The sequence below is a fragment of the Gopherus evgoodei genome, chromosome 2, assembly GCF_007399415.2.
Source record: "Gopherus evgoodei ecotype Sinaloan lineage chromosome 2, rGopEvg1_v1.p, whole genome shotgun sequence".
Taxonomy (NCBI): domain Eukaryota; kingdom Metazoa; phylum Chordata; order Testudines; family Testudinidae; genus Gopherus; species Gopherus evgoodei.
Genome location: NC_044323.1, coordinates 86,524,101 through 86,541,408, shown reverse-complemented (window position 1 = coordinate 86,541,408; position 17,308 = coordinate 86,524,101). Strand labels below are relative to the sequence as shown.

The 17,308-nt window shown below is 39.5% G+C and overlaps 1 protein-coding gene across 7 annotated transcripts in view; it reads right to left on the bottom strand.

Moving 5' to 3' along the window:
- Positions 1-17,308, bottom strand: part of ARPP21 (cAMP regulated phosphoprotein 21) — a 260,922-nt gene that overhangs the window by 174,007 nt on the left and 69,607 nt on the right. For 5 of the 7 annotated variants that reach the window (XR_003998880.1, XM_030551263.1, XM_030551271.1 and 2 more), the window contains exon 1: positions 15,647-16,042. The exons of 1 other annotated variant lie outside the window; for it this stretch is intronic. The gene's annotated coding sequence lies outside the window, so the exon portion shown is untranslated. Of the gene's footprint in view, positions 1-13,673; positions 13,896-15,646; positions 16,043-17,308 lie in introns of those variants that run through there. One more of the 7 variants, XM_030551265.1, reaches the window with a different exon arrangement.

Sequence of the window (17,308 nt, the reverse complement as noted above, 5' to 3'; positions counted from 1 at the left end):
GGCAATCAGTAAATGATGATGAATTTCACTTCAATCCTCCTTCCAATCTATTCCATCCTCAAAGCTTTTCAACGACTTTTCTGAAATTTTCATGTGTGCAATTGATTTTGTCCTCAATGTCCTCAAATTGCCTGGACATTATACAAACATACCTTTCTTTGATCTGGTTATAATTCAGTGGTTCTCAAACTTGGTTAGGGTGCAATGCCCTTCTGACAACAAAGATTACTACACGACCCCAGGAGGGGAGACCAAAGCCTGAGCCCGCCCTGGGAGGGGGGTGGGGGCAGAGTCCAAGCCCCACACCCCAGGTGGGGGGACCAAAGCCAAAGCCTAAGGGCTACAGACCCAGGCAGGGGGCTTGTAACTGGAGCCCCACAACCCAAGGCTGAAGTCCTCGGGCTTCAGCTTTAGCGCTGGGAGGTGGGGCTCAGGCTTCAGCCCCAGGCCTCAAAAAGTCTAAGCCAGCTACGGCGAACCCATTAAAACAGGGTCCCAACCCACAGTTTGAGAACTGCTGTTATAGTTGGTTGGTTTTTTTTTAATCTGTGATGTACATGATGCTGATGATACATTTTTGTTTTTACATCAAATCATTTGGGAGTCTTCTAAATTCCCTCTGGAGAGGGACCTTTGTTCAACGGCTTCACAATGTAGAGTGGTGGGAGGAGTCCTATTCTCCTTCCCAGCAGGCATTCTGCATTCTAAAAATTTTCATGAGGAAAAGAGAATCCAGTGCAAATGGATGTTCGTTGTAAAAGGAAATGCAGAACAATGAAGACTTATATTGCTGGGATTTCTCCCTCTGAACTATTGTTCCATGTAAGGCTGAGCCCCCTCTCTTTGAAGACTTTCACATTGTTCAGTACCCGTTTGACAGTCTTTACTTCACTGGGGTTGACTTCCACTGGTGGAGACCTTGCCTTTCATCAAATAGGCATGTTTAGAGGTGTCCTTTCTTTGAGGGTATTAGCATAGTATAGGGTTCCATGTTTAATGCCATGCCCGAAGCTGCAGGACCAGCGGATCCTCCGCAGGCATGCCTCCAGGAGGTCCAGCAGAGCCGCGGGACCAGCGACCAGCAGAGCACCCCCCGCGGCATGCCGCCGTGCTTGGGGTGGCGAAATGTCTAGAGCTGCCCCTGGCCATGACTATAGCTTGAAGGCATTCACATTGTTGCCAAGGACTTTTTTTTGAAGACACTCATATTGTTAACATACTTGCATTGGAAAAATGTCCCTGTAAAGCTATCCATACTGGGGAGAGGGAAGGAGACAGAGTATTCAGAACTGCCTGATTTCTGCAAGTACTGAGGACTTTGGGTTTTTTTTATTTTTCTTAATGACCATCCACATCCTTTTTCAGTAAAAGGAAATATCTTCATGGAACGCCACACAAAGTACCACAACAAAGTGTTTTTCTGATATATTTCCAAAAAGAAAGACTTTTCTCTATATGCTACTGACCATTTCAATTAAAGTCCTTGATTTATTTTACCACTCTAAGAATATTCTACATCCCACAGAGAAGAGACAGGCAATGACTTCATAAATAATAAACACTACAGACAGTGATTATATTTTATTTAAGAGAAAAACAAATGTACCAAACATACACAGGATCCTGAACACACAAGTCACAACATTGAGCCAATAGATGCAGAGAGCAGCAAAGAGCAGCACAGACAATTCTTGTCAAGATCATTATTAACTAACTAGTTTGAATTTCATTTTCATGTTCTATTTACTGAGATGAGTCAAGTCACAGAAACAAACATGCTGCCTTGAATTTTCCTTATGCTTACATTCCTCACCTGTACCTACTAATACAACTCTACACTGGGATAGTCTTTTTTGAAGAGTTCATAGTTCATGCTAGTGCTAATGGAAGTAAAATGTGTCCCTCATTCAGATTTCATATCCTTTTGAATCAGGCATGGTCCTTGTTCTCTTGTATTGCAAGGGTGACCCCCTTTTCCTTAATGGGACTCCTTTCCATTTAGCAACACACGAATGGAGGTTGCACCCCATGCCCCCACGGCAGAGAACCCTTATTCTACTCAATATCACAAATGAATTTTATCAAGGTGGTGATCAGGAAAAGGTCTGTCCAATTGTTAAATATAAAACTTCCATTGTCTGTCTTCATTGAAAAAAACATATATGTACTTAAGTCTGAGCCTTCACTGCACTTTTCCATTTTTTTCCTTTATGGAAGGGGGAGGGGGGGGAAAGACTCCTTACATTTCCATGTTAGAGCCCTAAGAATCCCACTATTTTTTTAATCTGAGGACTATCTCAATATTCGAACCTCAGTGAGTGATACACTTCAAATTCCCTAAATAAAATACTATTCACCGTTCCTATACTCAGCCTGCCAAAAATAAATATACTCTTCATAGAATTCCATCAACTTCATACTCTCCTGGCTTCCAAACCTGAACTTGGGCTCATTTCTTCTTAACCCAGCAAGCTTTCATCGCCCCAGCACCTTATGAAGACTCATCTATGACTCCCCTACCTAGCACCTGTTCCTAATAGCAGCAGTAGTGGTGGAAGGTGGGTTGTCCTATGACCTCTGCTGATATCAGTGGTATCAGGCAAGTCATCCTGCAGTGTCTGGCTGAGATTGATAAAGTGGGAGCACACATCCCTTCCAGTGGGGGCTTGGTGGTCAGCTGGTGAATGGGTCTCCTTTTCATTTCTCGAGGAGAACACGCCTTCTCTGACCCAGAATGGCCTTCACCTCCTCTAGACGGTGTAGGGGGTGGAGGAGCAGGTCTCTTTGGCTCCTTTCCAAGACCAGTTTTTCATACTATTGGATGAGCCTGGGAAGGTATCAATGGAGAAAGATTTGCAGAAGCAGTTAGTGAACTCCCACTCGGTACAGTACCAATTTGGTCCCATGTGTTCTCCTCCTGAGCATGCTGCTGCAGTGGCAGGTGAAGGATGGGGTTGGGGCTGCAGAGACTACATAGTTCATCTCTCTTTTGCACCTAGAGAGACAGGGGGACATCAGGGTGCTGTGTAAAAAGGTAGCTGCAGCCTCACTCTCAGCAATATGGGTACAATTAGATAGCGCTGACAATTTTAACAGAGCCTTTTGCATTTTTGGGATGGCTGCAAAGAAGTGTTTTGCTCCCTCTCCCTCAAACGTAATCTAATGTCTGTCCATGATTATCACTCCACTGTGCATAGGACTGGCATGAGGATACACTCAAAACTTAATTTACTCATTTTATATGTGTGCGGAGAGTGTGATCTTTATACTATACCCGCCTCCTGTTTACAGAATTAGAGCCCTGTTGCATATTCTTTTCATTCATAGTATTCGATTTATATCGATTAACATTTTCAAGTCTATCTTTGCAAGGTATACAGTTAGAAACTTCCATTTTTGTTAATAAGAGTGGACATTTTCCTTTATAGGGCCTGCAGGTTGCCGGTGTTTAAAAACAGCTCACACCAGCCTCTTCCAGGTCATCAGTATGACTTCCCAACATATACATACATTCACAAGGTCTTATGTCACAATTATCAGTCTAGCCAAGAACTACGCAGGACTCTTTTTCGAGTTCCACCAGTGGGTTGCTCCTGAAGTCCAGATTCTGGCACCTTTGTCTGTGGTGAGTAGAACCTTAATGGCAAGTGATCCCATTGAAACAAAGGATTATTCAATAAAGGTGGCAGAATTTAGTCATCAGTTGGCCAGAGAGGCCTACCGTTCAATGCCATATTAAAGCTAACTGAATAGATGCTGCATAACTTCCAGCCGGGTATCAGACCGCAACAGAAATCACCCATGCCTCCCCTATTTCACCTCGGCAGACAATTTCCCACATCTGTTTATTACTTCTTGTCACTAGTCTGTGTTATTTTCATGCCAGAATTAAACAGTATAGAGCAGTGGTCCCCAATGTGGTGACCGCGGGCGTCATGGCACCCGCCGGGGCATTTATGTGCGCCCACCTAGTGCCCAGCAGGGAAGAGAAGTTGCAGCCCCATGCCTGACGGGGACAGAGAACTCAGGCTGCGGGGGCAGTGTTCTCTGTTCCCAACAGGTGCAGGGCACCATCTAGTGCCCAGCAGGGGAGACAAGCTGTGGACCCGCGCCTGCCGGGGACAGAGAACTGCGGGGCTGCAGGCTGCGGGCGCCGGTGTTCTCTGTCCTCGCAGCATCTTCCCAGCTTCTCTCTGGATTCATATATTATGTAATATTAAATGATGATTTTCGTATTATTTAATGTACAAATACAAAATAAGCCTCGAAAAATTGTCGGAGCCTGCCATACACTTCTGAAAACATGACTGTGCTACTGGCCACAAAAAGGTTGCGGACCACTGGTATAGAGGATGCATAGTGATTTAGGCACTCTCAGTGATCAGAATACTGAAAAGTGAATAAATTAGATTAGTAAACTGGCAGCTGAAAATAAGGAGGAGTTCTCCTGCTACATCTTAGCAGAAGTAAAGGAATGAAAAGGGTAGGAGAAAAAGTTAGATTGAGTCTTAGGCACTATAAACAAATTCTGCTTCTTCAAATATCCACAAACCTAGCTTGCAATTTATGGCAAATCTCTACATAAAATTTCAACTGGACATTGTTGTTCAATTTTTGTGAATCCTTGTCTCTACATGGGGTTTCTCATTACACACGTCTTTAAAATGTGGTATGGCTTACTGTTGCCAATGAATCTCTACTTCAACTGTTGATATCTATCATGTATCTTAAAGGTTGTGCAATCCTAAACAAGCCTCCTAATCAGCTAGCTCCCCCGCCCCCAACAAACATAACCTAGGTTCACATAATAACTATGATTATTATTATTATTATTATTATTATGTAAAGCATGCATAATCTTCAATTAATGGTGCAGGATCTAAGTTTATCCAACATTTATATTGTATATAATACAATACAAATCTCCATATAATAATTTAACCCAATTCTTATTACTCAAAAGTGACAGCTAAAGTTACAAACTACACCTCGTTCAAAAATACACTGTATATGACCATTATTTTATGTTTTGTTGTAGCAATTGCAGCATTTCATGGCCACACCTCAGTGAGCAGTCCACAGCCAAAGAGCTTGCATATAAAATGCCTTTCATATCACAGAAAGGCTGTAAAAGCCTCTCACAATTTTGTGCAATTTCCATTCTACTTTGTTCTTCGAGCAACTGAGTAAAATGAAGGGATATGACAAATATTACGGACCAAGAATGAAAAAATAACCTACATTAATGGAGAGAGATATCAGGACACAAAATCCTCCAAGGAGCATCATAAGTCCACGATTTCACTGACCTCCGGAATCTGGATTTAGATTTCTGAGTTAGCAGAAGAATGTATAAAAATTCATGAAACTAAACAAATTAATTTTAGCTGCACATCTGAAGAGGCTCCAAAGCATAAATTATTCTTTAAAAATTAAATTGTAAGATCTTCCTTTTTACAGGCAAACATATATCAAATAACTTGTCTGGAGAAAATGCATATTTTTAGCTTGACCATGCCTCCTCCTAAAGATCCACAAAACAAACATGAAGAGCCTGGGGATCTGAACTCCTCCACTCTTTGAATCATGACGGAATGTTCTGTACAACATGTTTTAAAACAAACTGCATCCCATAGTGCTTTAAAGAGTTAAATAATTCAGGACTGCCTACTGCATCAAATTACAAAATAAGTGTAAGTTCATTGTATGATGAATAAAATACAATATAAGGCATGTAATTAATTTCAGAGAAAAATTAAAAGGCATCAGTAAGAGAGGGAAAATAAATTCTGAGATATCTGAAAAGTGTTAGAGAGTTGATGAGATAAAGGGAAGCTGTTTCTAGTGGAGCAATCTGAGAAGGGAAAAGCACTTGCACTAAGGGTAGTAAGACTGCATGAAGGAACAGAAAGTTAGAGGAGTGGAGGGGGACTGGTAGGGAAGCAGAGACACAGGTACAAGTAGGCAGAAGAATGCAGATGAAGGATTTTAATTTATGATTGTTTAAAAAAAATGTTAAGCATGAGAGGCTCTCGGTTATTTAACTTACTACATTTTTGCAGCATAGATGCAGAACTCGGGCTGCTGGGGATGCTCCTGACCCCCCTGGCTTCAAGTTGTTTCCATCATATACAGGGTTTACAGTTTGGTTCAATGATTCCCAGTACCTCCACTATACACATTATTCCAGCACCCCTGTTTTTCAGAGATCCTTAAAGAAAAGGAAGGTCTTGTGATTCAGGTACCGGAGTGAGACTCAAGAAGACCTAGGGTCAATTCCCAGCTCTGCCATATACTTCCTAAGTGACATTAGGCAAATTATTTAGACTCCCTATGCCTCAACTCCCCATCCATAAAATGCGGACAAAATAGTACATCCTTCCTCCCATCCACTGTCCATTTTGTCCATTTATATTGTTGTGTAGACTCTTTGGGGCAGGGACTGTGTCTTATTATGTCTTTCTACAGTACCTAGCACAACAGAACCCCAACCTTGGTCAGAACTTCTAGCTGCTACTAACACACTTCAATGGAACATGACTATCGTGCTTCAAAAATCTGTATTGTTACTTTTTGATTTTTTCCTTGTTCTAATCTGATATTCTAATCAAATATTTAGCAGCTATACTCTCTGGCTAATAAATTCTGTACCAATACCAATTACACTTGGAAGTGCCCCATCTATTGTCTTATTTAAAGGAAAGACTAAAGAATTATATGTTTGCTGTAGTTTTGCCTGGGTTCTTAGTTGATTAGAACTTGTTGAAATTTTTCCTATTTTGCTTAATTTTATTTATCAGCAAAAAAAAAAAAAGAGAGAAAAATGTGAAATACATCTTCTTTTTTCTGATAAGTACTGACTCTGTTTTATTGAATTTAGTTGTATAGCGGCTTGCAACATTGATAAGGACACAAGATGCCCAAAGAAAATGCATCTTGGCTTTTCATCCCCGCCCCGGATATTGAACATCATGATAACTGAGAATAAAGTTAGAAATTATATGTAAAGGAACAATCATAATTAATGAGTCCCCCTCTGTTCACCTTTATGGGGGAAAAAAGTATATACATATGCATGGAGAGTAACAAATACATCAAAGAAACACATGGCTTTGAAAAAAGACATGTCTGCCACATTCTTCTCCTGAATTGTGGGAATGGGAATGGTAGCGGTAGCAATGCAGTAGAGGACAAGGCTAGCTAAAAGTTGAGCAGACGAAGCATCCATGGGAACTAGAGCTCAAACATTATGGATACCTGTGCAGCTACAAGAACTTGATAGCCATCCATGTCCTCCCCACCCTCCAAACACACACACCCCTCCATCTCCAACAACACAGTTAAAAGTTGCTAAAATGCTGCATTGGCCTTTGTTACCCCCAACTTGCTGTGTGCTCCCAACTTCTCCATTAGCACTGGAAAGCCATAGAGGAGAAGAGTTTATATAGACACAGTTGGCATTACATCATGCACAGACCTCATCCTGGCCTTGTATGCAGGGGTAAGTGTCACTTCGAGTATATGGCCCCCTCAACATGAGCAGAACAGATCAAGGACAGAGTATACCCCTATACTTCTTCTTGTAAAGCAATCCGACGTCTTCATTGACACATCAGTGGTAATTAATTTTTTTAATATCTGCTAAATATGATTCTTTAGTTCCATTTGCAGCCCACATAGTAGTCCTAGGTAATCCTTCCTGTTCTTTATTATTATACCATATAACTAAATATATTAATATATAATACCTTGGTCAAATATGATAAAATATACTAATTTATTTTGACCTATTCTTTGTCCTATACATTACAGCAAGGAAAGATCTCTTTCCCCAGCAATTGTATCAGAACCAGAAATGAGTTTGCAATTGTCTACAATATTTTGGATGTGCTGGAAGCAGATAAATGAGAGCATATATTCTGACAGTATACTTTAATATGCCTTTTTAAAAGTTATTATACTTACTTTACAGATCTATGTAGACAATTTTTTCTATCATTTGAAGGTGGTCTTAATTTTTCTGAAAGCATGAAAGTCAAACCTCCTTCCTTTAAAACATGATGGATTATGAAATGCATGATTTATAAGTGATAAAACTATCAGATATTTCCAGGTTCACATTAAAATTGGTGGCCTACTGTAAAAAGTGAACAGTTTATTTGATGTGTTTCTCTTAAAGCTTTTATGACATCATAAACTTTTCTGACTCCATGACAAGCATTTTCTAACACATTAAGCAAGCTAGTTCAAATTATTTTTAATGTTATGCCTCTGGTAATAAATTTCGAAGGTGCCATTTCACCTCAGAAATGGAAGAGTATTATTTTAAACAGAAATATAATTAAATTGTGTGCTCAAATGACCTCCACACCTTGAAGGTTGGTTTGCACCGCAACAATTCAGTATTTTACTTTCAGTTGCAGTAAAGTAGAAGTTCAATCACATGAATGGTTGCACTGACCTAATTCCCCATCCATTATTAAAACCCACATTACTATAATGTTTAATATAACAAGACCAATCAGGATGTCCTAGGTAAAATTCCCCATTGATTTCAACGGGACATTGATCAGGTAAGTGCTTGCACTATCAGACCCAAAACTGTAAAAGGATCATCTGACCATGAACAATTTGACTATTGCTTATAAAGTTGATAAGCTGGCTGTCATCACTGTAATTCACATACTATGGTCTCATTCATCAGAAAAAGTCCTGTCACATTCTCTTTACTTTTGGCCACATTGTGACACCCAGGCTGATGCTAAACAGGGCACTGCATCACAAGAAGCCCCATTACAATCAATAAGACTCACATCACTTACTATCTGATCCTTATTCCGTAAATCAGTGTTTTCAACTGTGGTACATGGACCCTTGGGGGTCTGCAGGCTATATCTAAGATTTACAAAGTAGTCTGCATCTCCATTCAAAAAATTTTAGGGGGTCCGCAAATGAAAAAAAGGTTGAAAACCATTGCTGTAAATGACAGTCAGAATTTGTAGTATGTTCTAAGTATATCTACTGTGTTCAATACAACAAAGTTCAACTCACAATGCAACAAAAATATAAAACACTGCAATGTACAGGAAATTTAAAATGTACCAATGTGCTGTTGATCACAGGATTCACATTACATATGGAAGTCTTATTTTCACAAATCCAGTGAAATCACTGCTTTTTGCCAATTAGGTACTGGATAAAAAGCCTGAAAGCAGTTGGATGTTCACATATTTGATTTGGGTATTTTAGCATAGAGTGAGAACAATAGGACAAAGACAGCAAAACTTGGTGATCCTGGAACAAAAATTGTGCATTTAAGTGATTTCCCACGCCCCCCCCCCGCAACTTGGACACTCTTCCACTGTCCGTCCTTCGATTCACAGGTTTGAGGACTTCTGGTTTAGAAAAAGGTAGCTTTTATCCATCTGGGGACTTTTCCAAGCTCAAATGGCTTTAATATTTATTAAATGTTTATACAGTGCCTGCAGTTGATATATTGCCTACCACTAAACTGGAAACATATCAACAAGCACTAAGATATTGGAGGGTTTTTTTTGATGGTTGGGGTTTTTTAGTAGCTTGCCTTCCCCTCCACCGCCCCTTTAAATTGTGAGTCACCACCTGGAAGGAAGATCAGAAGCAGATGTCTTATTCACTGCAAGTACAATAAAAAAAGTGCCAGTTTCTCTGTCGGCAGCTCTTTATGTTTCACTTACCAAAAAAATTTACTTTTCTTCTGACAGTTTAATATACAGTATCTGAACGATCACAATGAAATTTTGCCATGAGAACAGTGATATACAGTTACTGAATCTAGAAACCTATATTTGCTTACAAATTACTCAGAAATCCATTGCTTTACAACACTAGCTATCCAAACCATAAATGTGTTCCCAGACATTGCTGCGTGTGTGTGTGTCTGTCTGCCTGTTTCAATTAAAAGTGTGTTGTATTATATCTGTATAGAAAAAAAAAACCTCATGGCTTCTTGAAAATGTAGTAGAAAAACATATTACAGTATCTAAGATTTTCAACCAAGTTTATCACAATGGTGACTAGCCACTTAATCTTAAAATTCCCTTAACTGATGCCTATAAAATCTAAAGTCTTGTTTATTTTATTTATTCCAGCTTTCTCCGTCTCCCTATATTAAGTTCCTTTTCTCTTAGTAAAAATTCATTTAGGAGTAGAAATGCAAATAAGCAAACATCATATGACATGGGTTTTCAGATACTGGTTATTATATTATTTAGGTATCTAGATATATCTAAAGTAATTCCATTAAATATACCATTGTATGATCAAAAATGATAAACAGATTTTAAAAAGGGACAGCTTCCCAGTAATATCCTTCTTCTAGAATAAATTAAAGAATTTATTGCTGAAGTATTACTGGAAAGACTGGAAATTGTGTTAATAAAAAGGAAGAGCTAGGTACACAAAACTGTAGTATAATTAACACAAAGCTTGTGTTAGGACAATTTTATGAGGACCCTGTGGAATTTTTTTGCAGAAATGTCACTCTCAGCCCCAGTCTCTTTTCATGAGCTTTATGAGCAGATATGGTAAATGTTAATGTAGATGTTTTGTGTGTTCTTAGATTCTAAACAAAAAAAAAAATCAAGCTAAGAAAAGATATAGAAAACATTATACTTACAGAGAAACCATATGCAGGAAAATGCTATGACAAATTTACATAGTGTACATCTACCACATGTTCTAATCCATGGAACCTACAATTGAAGGTACTCAAACTGGAAACCCAAGTCAAGCAAATATAAGTAGCTGTATGTAAATGTTATACCTAAGTATTTTGGGCCTCCGCAGATAAATTGGTACAAATTCCACAAGAACAGAATGCACAAATAAGTTATTCACGGTCCCAGTAAAAAACAGTACCATAAGCTTCACGTGTCTTTTATTTTTCTAGAAAAGCATACACATCATTATAATATTGACCTTTCCAGCTAGCAAGCAGTTAACCTTATGGTGGAATTTGCGCTACTGCCCTATAATAAGTATCCTACTAGAAACATTTCTTAACATGGAATTATCAACTATCCAATTCATAACTTACGATGGCGTGCCAATGGGTGTGTATGTGTATATATATGCTATCCATAAAAAACTAAAATTATCAGTTATCCAGACCACTGATTACTTCTGTCAAAGGTGCCTTGTTTGCCAGTTAGGTACAATTTTTTTAAAAAATTTAAGCAAAAATAACTATAAAATTGTACTACGATACACACAACACGATTTTTAATATAGTTTTATTTTTATCTATGTCTTTCTGAAAGCCATTTTGACAGCATATCAGAAGTGCTAAAACTTTGAAAAACAAAGCAACAGCATAAGACAGAAAGCATTGTCTGTTAGTTAAAGCACAAGAATGTGAGTTGGGACAGGGTTCTTTTTCAGGCTGTGTCACAAACTAGCTATGTGATTTTGGACAGGTCGCTTAATCACTTTGTGCCTCAGTTTACCCATCCTTACAATGGGGAAAGTTATACTTACCTGCACCACAGGGATGGAATAAGGCTTAATTAAGCAAACTTTGGGATGGAATGTACTACAGAAGTGCACATTACCATATGCAAAGATTTGCTTGTCTGTATCTAGTGTTTCTAGGACTTCTTCAGAACCGCTCACTTTCCACTGGAATTTACACAATCCTGCGCACTTATGCCTTTTAATTTAATATATGTTTCATTCTTCAGGATGAAAACCAGTGACACGCTTGCTTGAGTTACTACCTGCACAGAACAAAGCTTCACATCTAATAAATGAATGAGCAAAGGGACAAAAAAGTTTGCAAGTTGATTGGTATTGCAGTTACATTAATTTTCAACTGACCAATCTTTAATAATAAGTTACTTGAAAATTCATAGCATTCCCTTTAAATGATCATTTGAGTTACAAATTCTCTTTACATCTAAATAAAGACATTGGGCTAAAAAGACTCCCATTGTTTTCAACAAGCTTTGTACCAAGCTATTATTTTGTGACTGCTCCCTTGCACACACTATATAGTTCCTTACTCTGCAACTAATCCCACAGAAATCCATGGTGCTACTCATGGAATAAGCGGCTACTCAATGTGAGTCTGGACAGTAGAATCTGGTACATTATAAATGGCAGGCCAGATCATCAGCTGGTGCAAATCAACACAGCTCTACTAAAGTCAATGGCGCTACACCAATTTACAGCAGCTAAAGATTCATCCCAGTATTTGTGACACTGATGCAACCTTTGGACCAGATCCCGCAGTCCTTCTATGTACTGGGACCTTTGTGTGCACAGGGAACTCAAGATTACACTCTATGAGAAAATGATTCTCGAATTCGTGTTCCTTTTTACTCATAATTCTAAGCTAAAATACTTGATTAAACCATACTACACTCTAACCGGGTGGAAACCAAGAACACATTGTAGTTTAAAACTTCTTATATCCTTTTAGTCTTCTTTTTTTCGCTACCCCATATTAGTGTTTTATTAGGCCAACTTGTGCTTGCCTTACTCATACAAGTAGTCCCATTGATGTCTTCGGGATAACTTGCATCCTTAGGGCAAGCTCAGTTTGGTGTCCGATTACTCTGCACGGGTCAAGTTTCAAAGACACTTTTGTACTATAGTTGTGTTATTTCCTACAATGAGAATTGTGTTAATTTTCTCATTGATTTAATTCTGTTCTTTATATTGTCTATGTCATTTCTTTTCCCCAGGGTCTGATCTCACAAATCCTTGCTCAAGTGAATATCCCTTACTTGCATACTTAACCCCAAGGCAATCACCAGCACTACACAGATATAAGGACTAGTTACACAAATGTTTGCAGGACTGGACCCTAAAAATTACTTAGACCAATATTTTGTAATACTGTAGGGACAGTAGTGGGAGAACAAAATTATTTTATATGTGACATCTTTAATCAAGGACTAGCTACTTTATACAACGCTGGATACGTGGATTGCTGCAAACAGACAATGAATATTTTACTGATTACAGATTTATGGAACACTTCCCCATAAAGAAAAGCATTTTAAAAGAGTATCTAGACATGTATTTGCATAATGATATTCACTGTAATAAAATCTATAGGTATTTTCTTTTCCTCACATATATCACTAGAGGTTTAGAGTTGTTTGCTTTCTGAAAATATTATATGCTATGTGGTATTCACTGAAACAACTTTTAAATACTGAAAGGCAGAAAAACTCAGAAACTTCTGCTTCTGACTGTTATCGCCATAAAATGTACACCATTTAAGCAACAGAAGTGAGCACTAAATTCGCGAGAAAACATGTATCTTTAAAAATATTTCTTATAATAATGTTATTTCATCATTAAACATTTCACCATGAAATGATCTGCATCAAAATGGGATAATTTTCTTTAGATGATACCTTTGTATAATGTCAGAATATACAGATTAATCAACAGTTCCACAAAGCAACAATTTCTATCCACCGTTTACGTCTCCTACAACTTTTAAGGTACTTTTTTATTTTTAAAAATTCTTTTTAGACCCTCCCCCCCAAAAAAAAGGGTTTATTTAAAACATCAACTCAATCAGCTGTTTGTTATAATTGAATTTTCATTTATCTTAGACTAATATAAATATATCGAAAGGATTTGAATAATAATCACCATAACCCATTGTCCACCTTTACCTTTGCAATTTTCCTTTTTCAGTATCCACAACCAATCATTGCTCTGCTCTTCCATTATGCTTCCTTCATTGCAGAGTGAGAAGCTTCTTCATTAAATAGCATTAAAAATAGAACACACCCAAACTCCCAAGCGGAGCATGCTCTAACAGCGCTAATGCCACAGTTCTCAAGGTAACCATGCTCAGTTGGGAACTGAGAGGCAAAGTAAGGTGAGATTAGTAATTTGCAAGCCTAATTGTGCACACAAACTTGCCTTGATCCATGATGAAGACTGTTAAAACAAAAATTAGTGTGCAGTTAAATTACGTAACCGAAAAGTTGAAGGCCAGCTTAACAATTTTCCCCTCCTCCCCACCCCAATAACTAACTTTAATTCTTTGTACTTGGTTAAAATTTGCAAAGACAATTTTGGAGGATTGTAAGAGAAATACATATTGATTCATACATCTAGTTAAGTACAGTGTCAGAAGCATCACAGCAGCAAATCAAACCACCTACTCTGTTGATATCTGCTCATTTGGTTTCATTACTCGATATGTTTACAGGACTGTCATGTTATAGTAACACTGGGATGCATTTAAAAAAAAAAAAAGCAATGTATACACCTGGGGAGCAGGGAGACAACAAACCCACTACAGAAACATGAACCAGAAATGTGGAGATATTCCAGGTGGTTGAAACAGTAAGTAAAATAAATAACAATAATAACAATATTAACAAAGTTGCACAAGAATGGGTGCACAGAATGAGTACATGCCTTGTTTATATCTATAAACAACGCAGTTGAAACAATACACATTCAAGTATGTAAATTTTTAATAGCACAGTAACATTCGTTATTTATGAACATGGTAAACTGCTAAAAAATTTAACATTAAACTTATGGCTTCCAGACTATTATTCTCTTGCATGATCACAATATTATAAAATAATTATGCTAACAAAGCACATGGTACACGTTTTGCCAAACAAAATTACTATCCAGTAATACTCAAGTATTAAACCATCCCAAATGTTTTTCCTTCTAGCAAAGGTAATGCAAAAATCATCCCAATTTTTTCATTAATTTTCACAAATCAATAGATAAATTTCAAAGCTTTTATTACTAAAACAGTTGCTAGAATGACTACGTCTTTCTGTATTTCTTATTTAAATTGCTATTTGAAATTTCCCTATAAGGTTGAATTCAAATTCTGAAAAGCAGACTGGGGCTAATTATTTTAACTTACTAAAATTGGACAATTACTATTACCCAAAATGCCCTATCATAAAACAATGCTCCTGAAAGATCCTGCAGCACCTATTACCACCTCGATCATCTTCACGTTTGTATTCCCCCCAGTTTTAATGTAATCCTTAAATTATCTGCCATCTGTTATTTACTATGCAACGCAAATGAAACATTTATGGTCTGAATAATAACACTGCATATAGCATCCACTTTATATTTAGCTATCAGAAATGTGTCCGACCTCACCAGGAAAACTTTCTAAACATCTGTCCATATCTTTCCATGTGAACTCTTCACAAGGTACAACACTACACACAACATCAAGAAATAAATTAAAAGTCTTTTTATTGGCAAATTCATATTTTACTGTGTAAAAACCTAGATACTACAGTAGTCCTGTGCAATACTCAGTTACCAGTCTAGCAATTTCAGAACCAACATCCCTCTTCCACTAAAATATGAATCTAATGTTGTAAATATCACATCGTAAAGAAAGAGCCTTGAAGTAACCGTAGATCATTGCATACTGTATGCAATACACGCAAACATTTGTTCTATTTCTCTGTTCCTCGATCTCCAACACTTAAGCCACGCTGAGCTCAAAAATTAAAAATTTGGGGGAGGGTGAGGATGGTTTCAACAAAATGACAGAAAACACATGCGAGGGGTGGGGTGGGGGAAGACAACATCGTAACAACAAAGAACACACAGCACACGGATGCCCACAGCTTTTTGGATTTACCTTGCCAGCACCCTGGATCTGCCCCCAGCTTCTTGGTGGTGTGGGGCTTTTTTGGCGTGTGTGTTTATGTGGCGGCAGCTCTGGTGCTGTTACAGTACAGTGGCTGTCTTCCCGAAAGACATGGTCTCTGCCTCCTCCTCCTCCGCCTCGCCCCCTTTGCTACTCGGGAGGAGACGCTACTTCTCTGGGCGCGTGGGTCTGCCTGACTCGCCGAGCGGGCTCCCACTGCCTCTGTCTCCCTCTCTCTGCTGCGCTGCTGCCTGTCCCTCCCTCTCTCTCTCTGCCCTTTATGGATCCCGCTGCCTGTCCTCTCGCTGTAGCCCCGACTCTGGCTCTTATCGCGGGCTGTGCTCTCTCCCCGCCTGTCTGTCGCTGCCTGCCTGTCCCCTCTGCGCTGCCTCTCCCGCACTCTGCGCTGCCCGCCCGCGAGGCTCCCTCTCTTTCTCCCTCTCCCCGCCCACGCTGCGGCGCGCGGCGCCTGGGACCCCGAGGCAGCGCGTTTTGCTCGCGCCAGCTCCGCTGCGCTCCCCGCGCGCTGCCCCGGCTCATGCTGGCTCGACCCCGGCCGCTGCGCCGCAGCTGCTGCCAGCGACTCCGCCGCGGCCGCTGCCATTGGCCAGGTCGTCGCCCCCCCCCCCCCCCGGCCCTCACCCTGACGCCGCGGAGAGGGAGAGGCGCTGCCCGAGCTGCAGCGTGTGTGTGTTTCTTGCACGTTGTGCCATCCATTCAGGCTGCCCCCCGCCCAGCCCCGAGCAGACAAAGCCCACGGCCACACTAATAAGGAGAAGGCTCATTAATCTCTGGCAATTTCTTGGGTTTGGCTCTCCCTCCTCCCTTTCCGCACCCCTCCACCCCACTGCAAAAAAAAAAAAAAAAAAGTGGCCCCTTTACGCTGAAAGACAGTTTAGCGCAGATTTGGAGAGAGGAGGATTAATCACTATCGGTGGTGATATTGCTCCGTGAAATTTGACAGCATCTGCACTGATCAGCGGAGCTGGTGGACGAAAAAGACACTGCAGCAGGTTGTTGTGGGGAGATAAGCCCCCTGGAAAGGGGGCACATGAATGATCTCCTCTTTTCCTCCCTCCCCCACCTCTGCAGGGCTGCAGCTAGTTTCCCCTTTGATCATATTTCTTTTAAGAGTTTTGCTGCACACAATAAAGCAGAGAGAAACATTTCTAAAGATCAACCATTGTGACAATTGCAGCCCCGTTTTCCCACTTGAATACATCCAGCCATTCATTCTGCCCCCAACAGAGAAAAGGGCATTTACATCTTTGCTAGGTGGTTATTAATATGCACCAAAATTATAGCTGTACTGCACAGTCCCAGTTGTAATAGCCATAGACCATTTAGAGCAGATCCAGTAAGTCAGCTGCTGGAAATGCATGCTCTGTGAATAATCGTGTATATAGTACAATGCCCCATATTACAATAAACTGAAAGGAGACAGAAGCCTCTGGTAGTAACTGTCATTAGTAATCCTGTAAATGAAAAACAAATAGGAAATAAGCATACAGCATAAACAAGTAAAATAGTATGAAATATGCTGTCTCTAGACACTTTTGTCTAGAGCAATACAGATAATCTAACTTTCACACACAGAGATTGCTTTTCTAAGATAGTTTTAAAATGCAATCTTAGTTATGTATTTTAAAACAA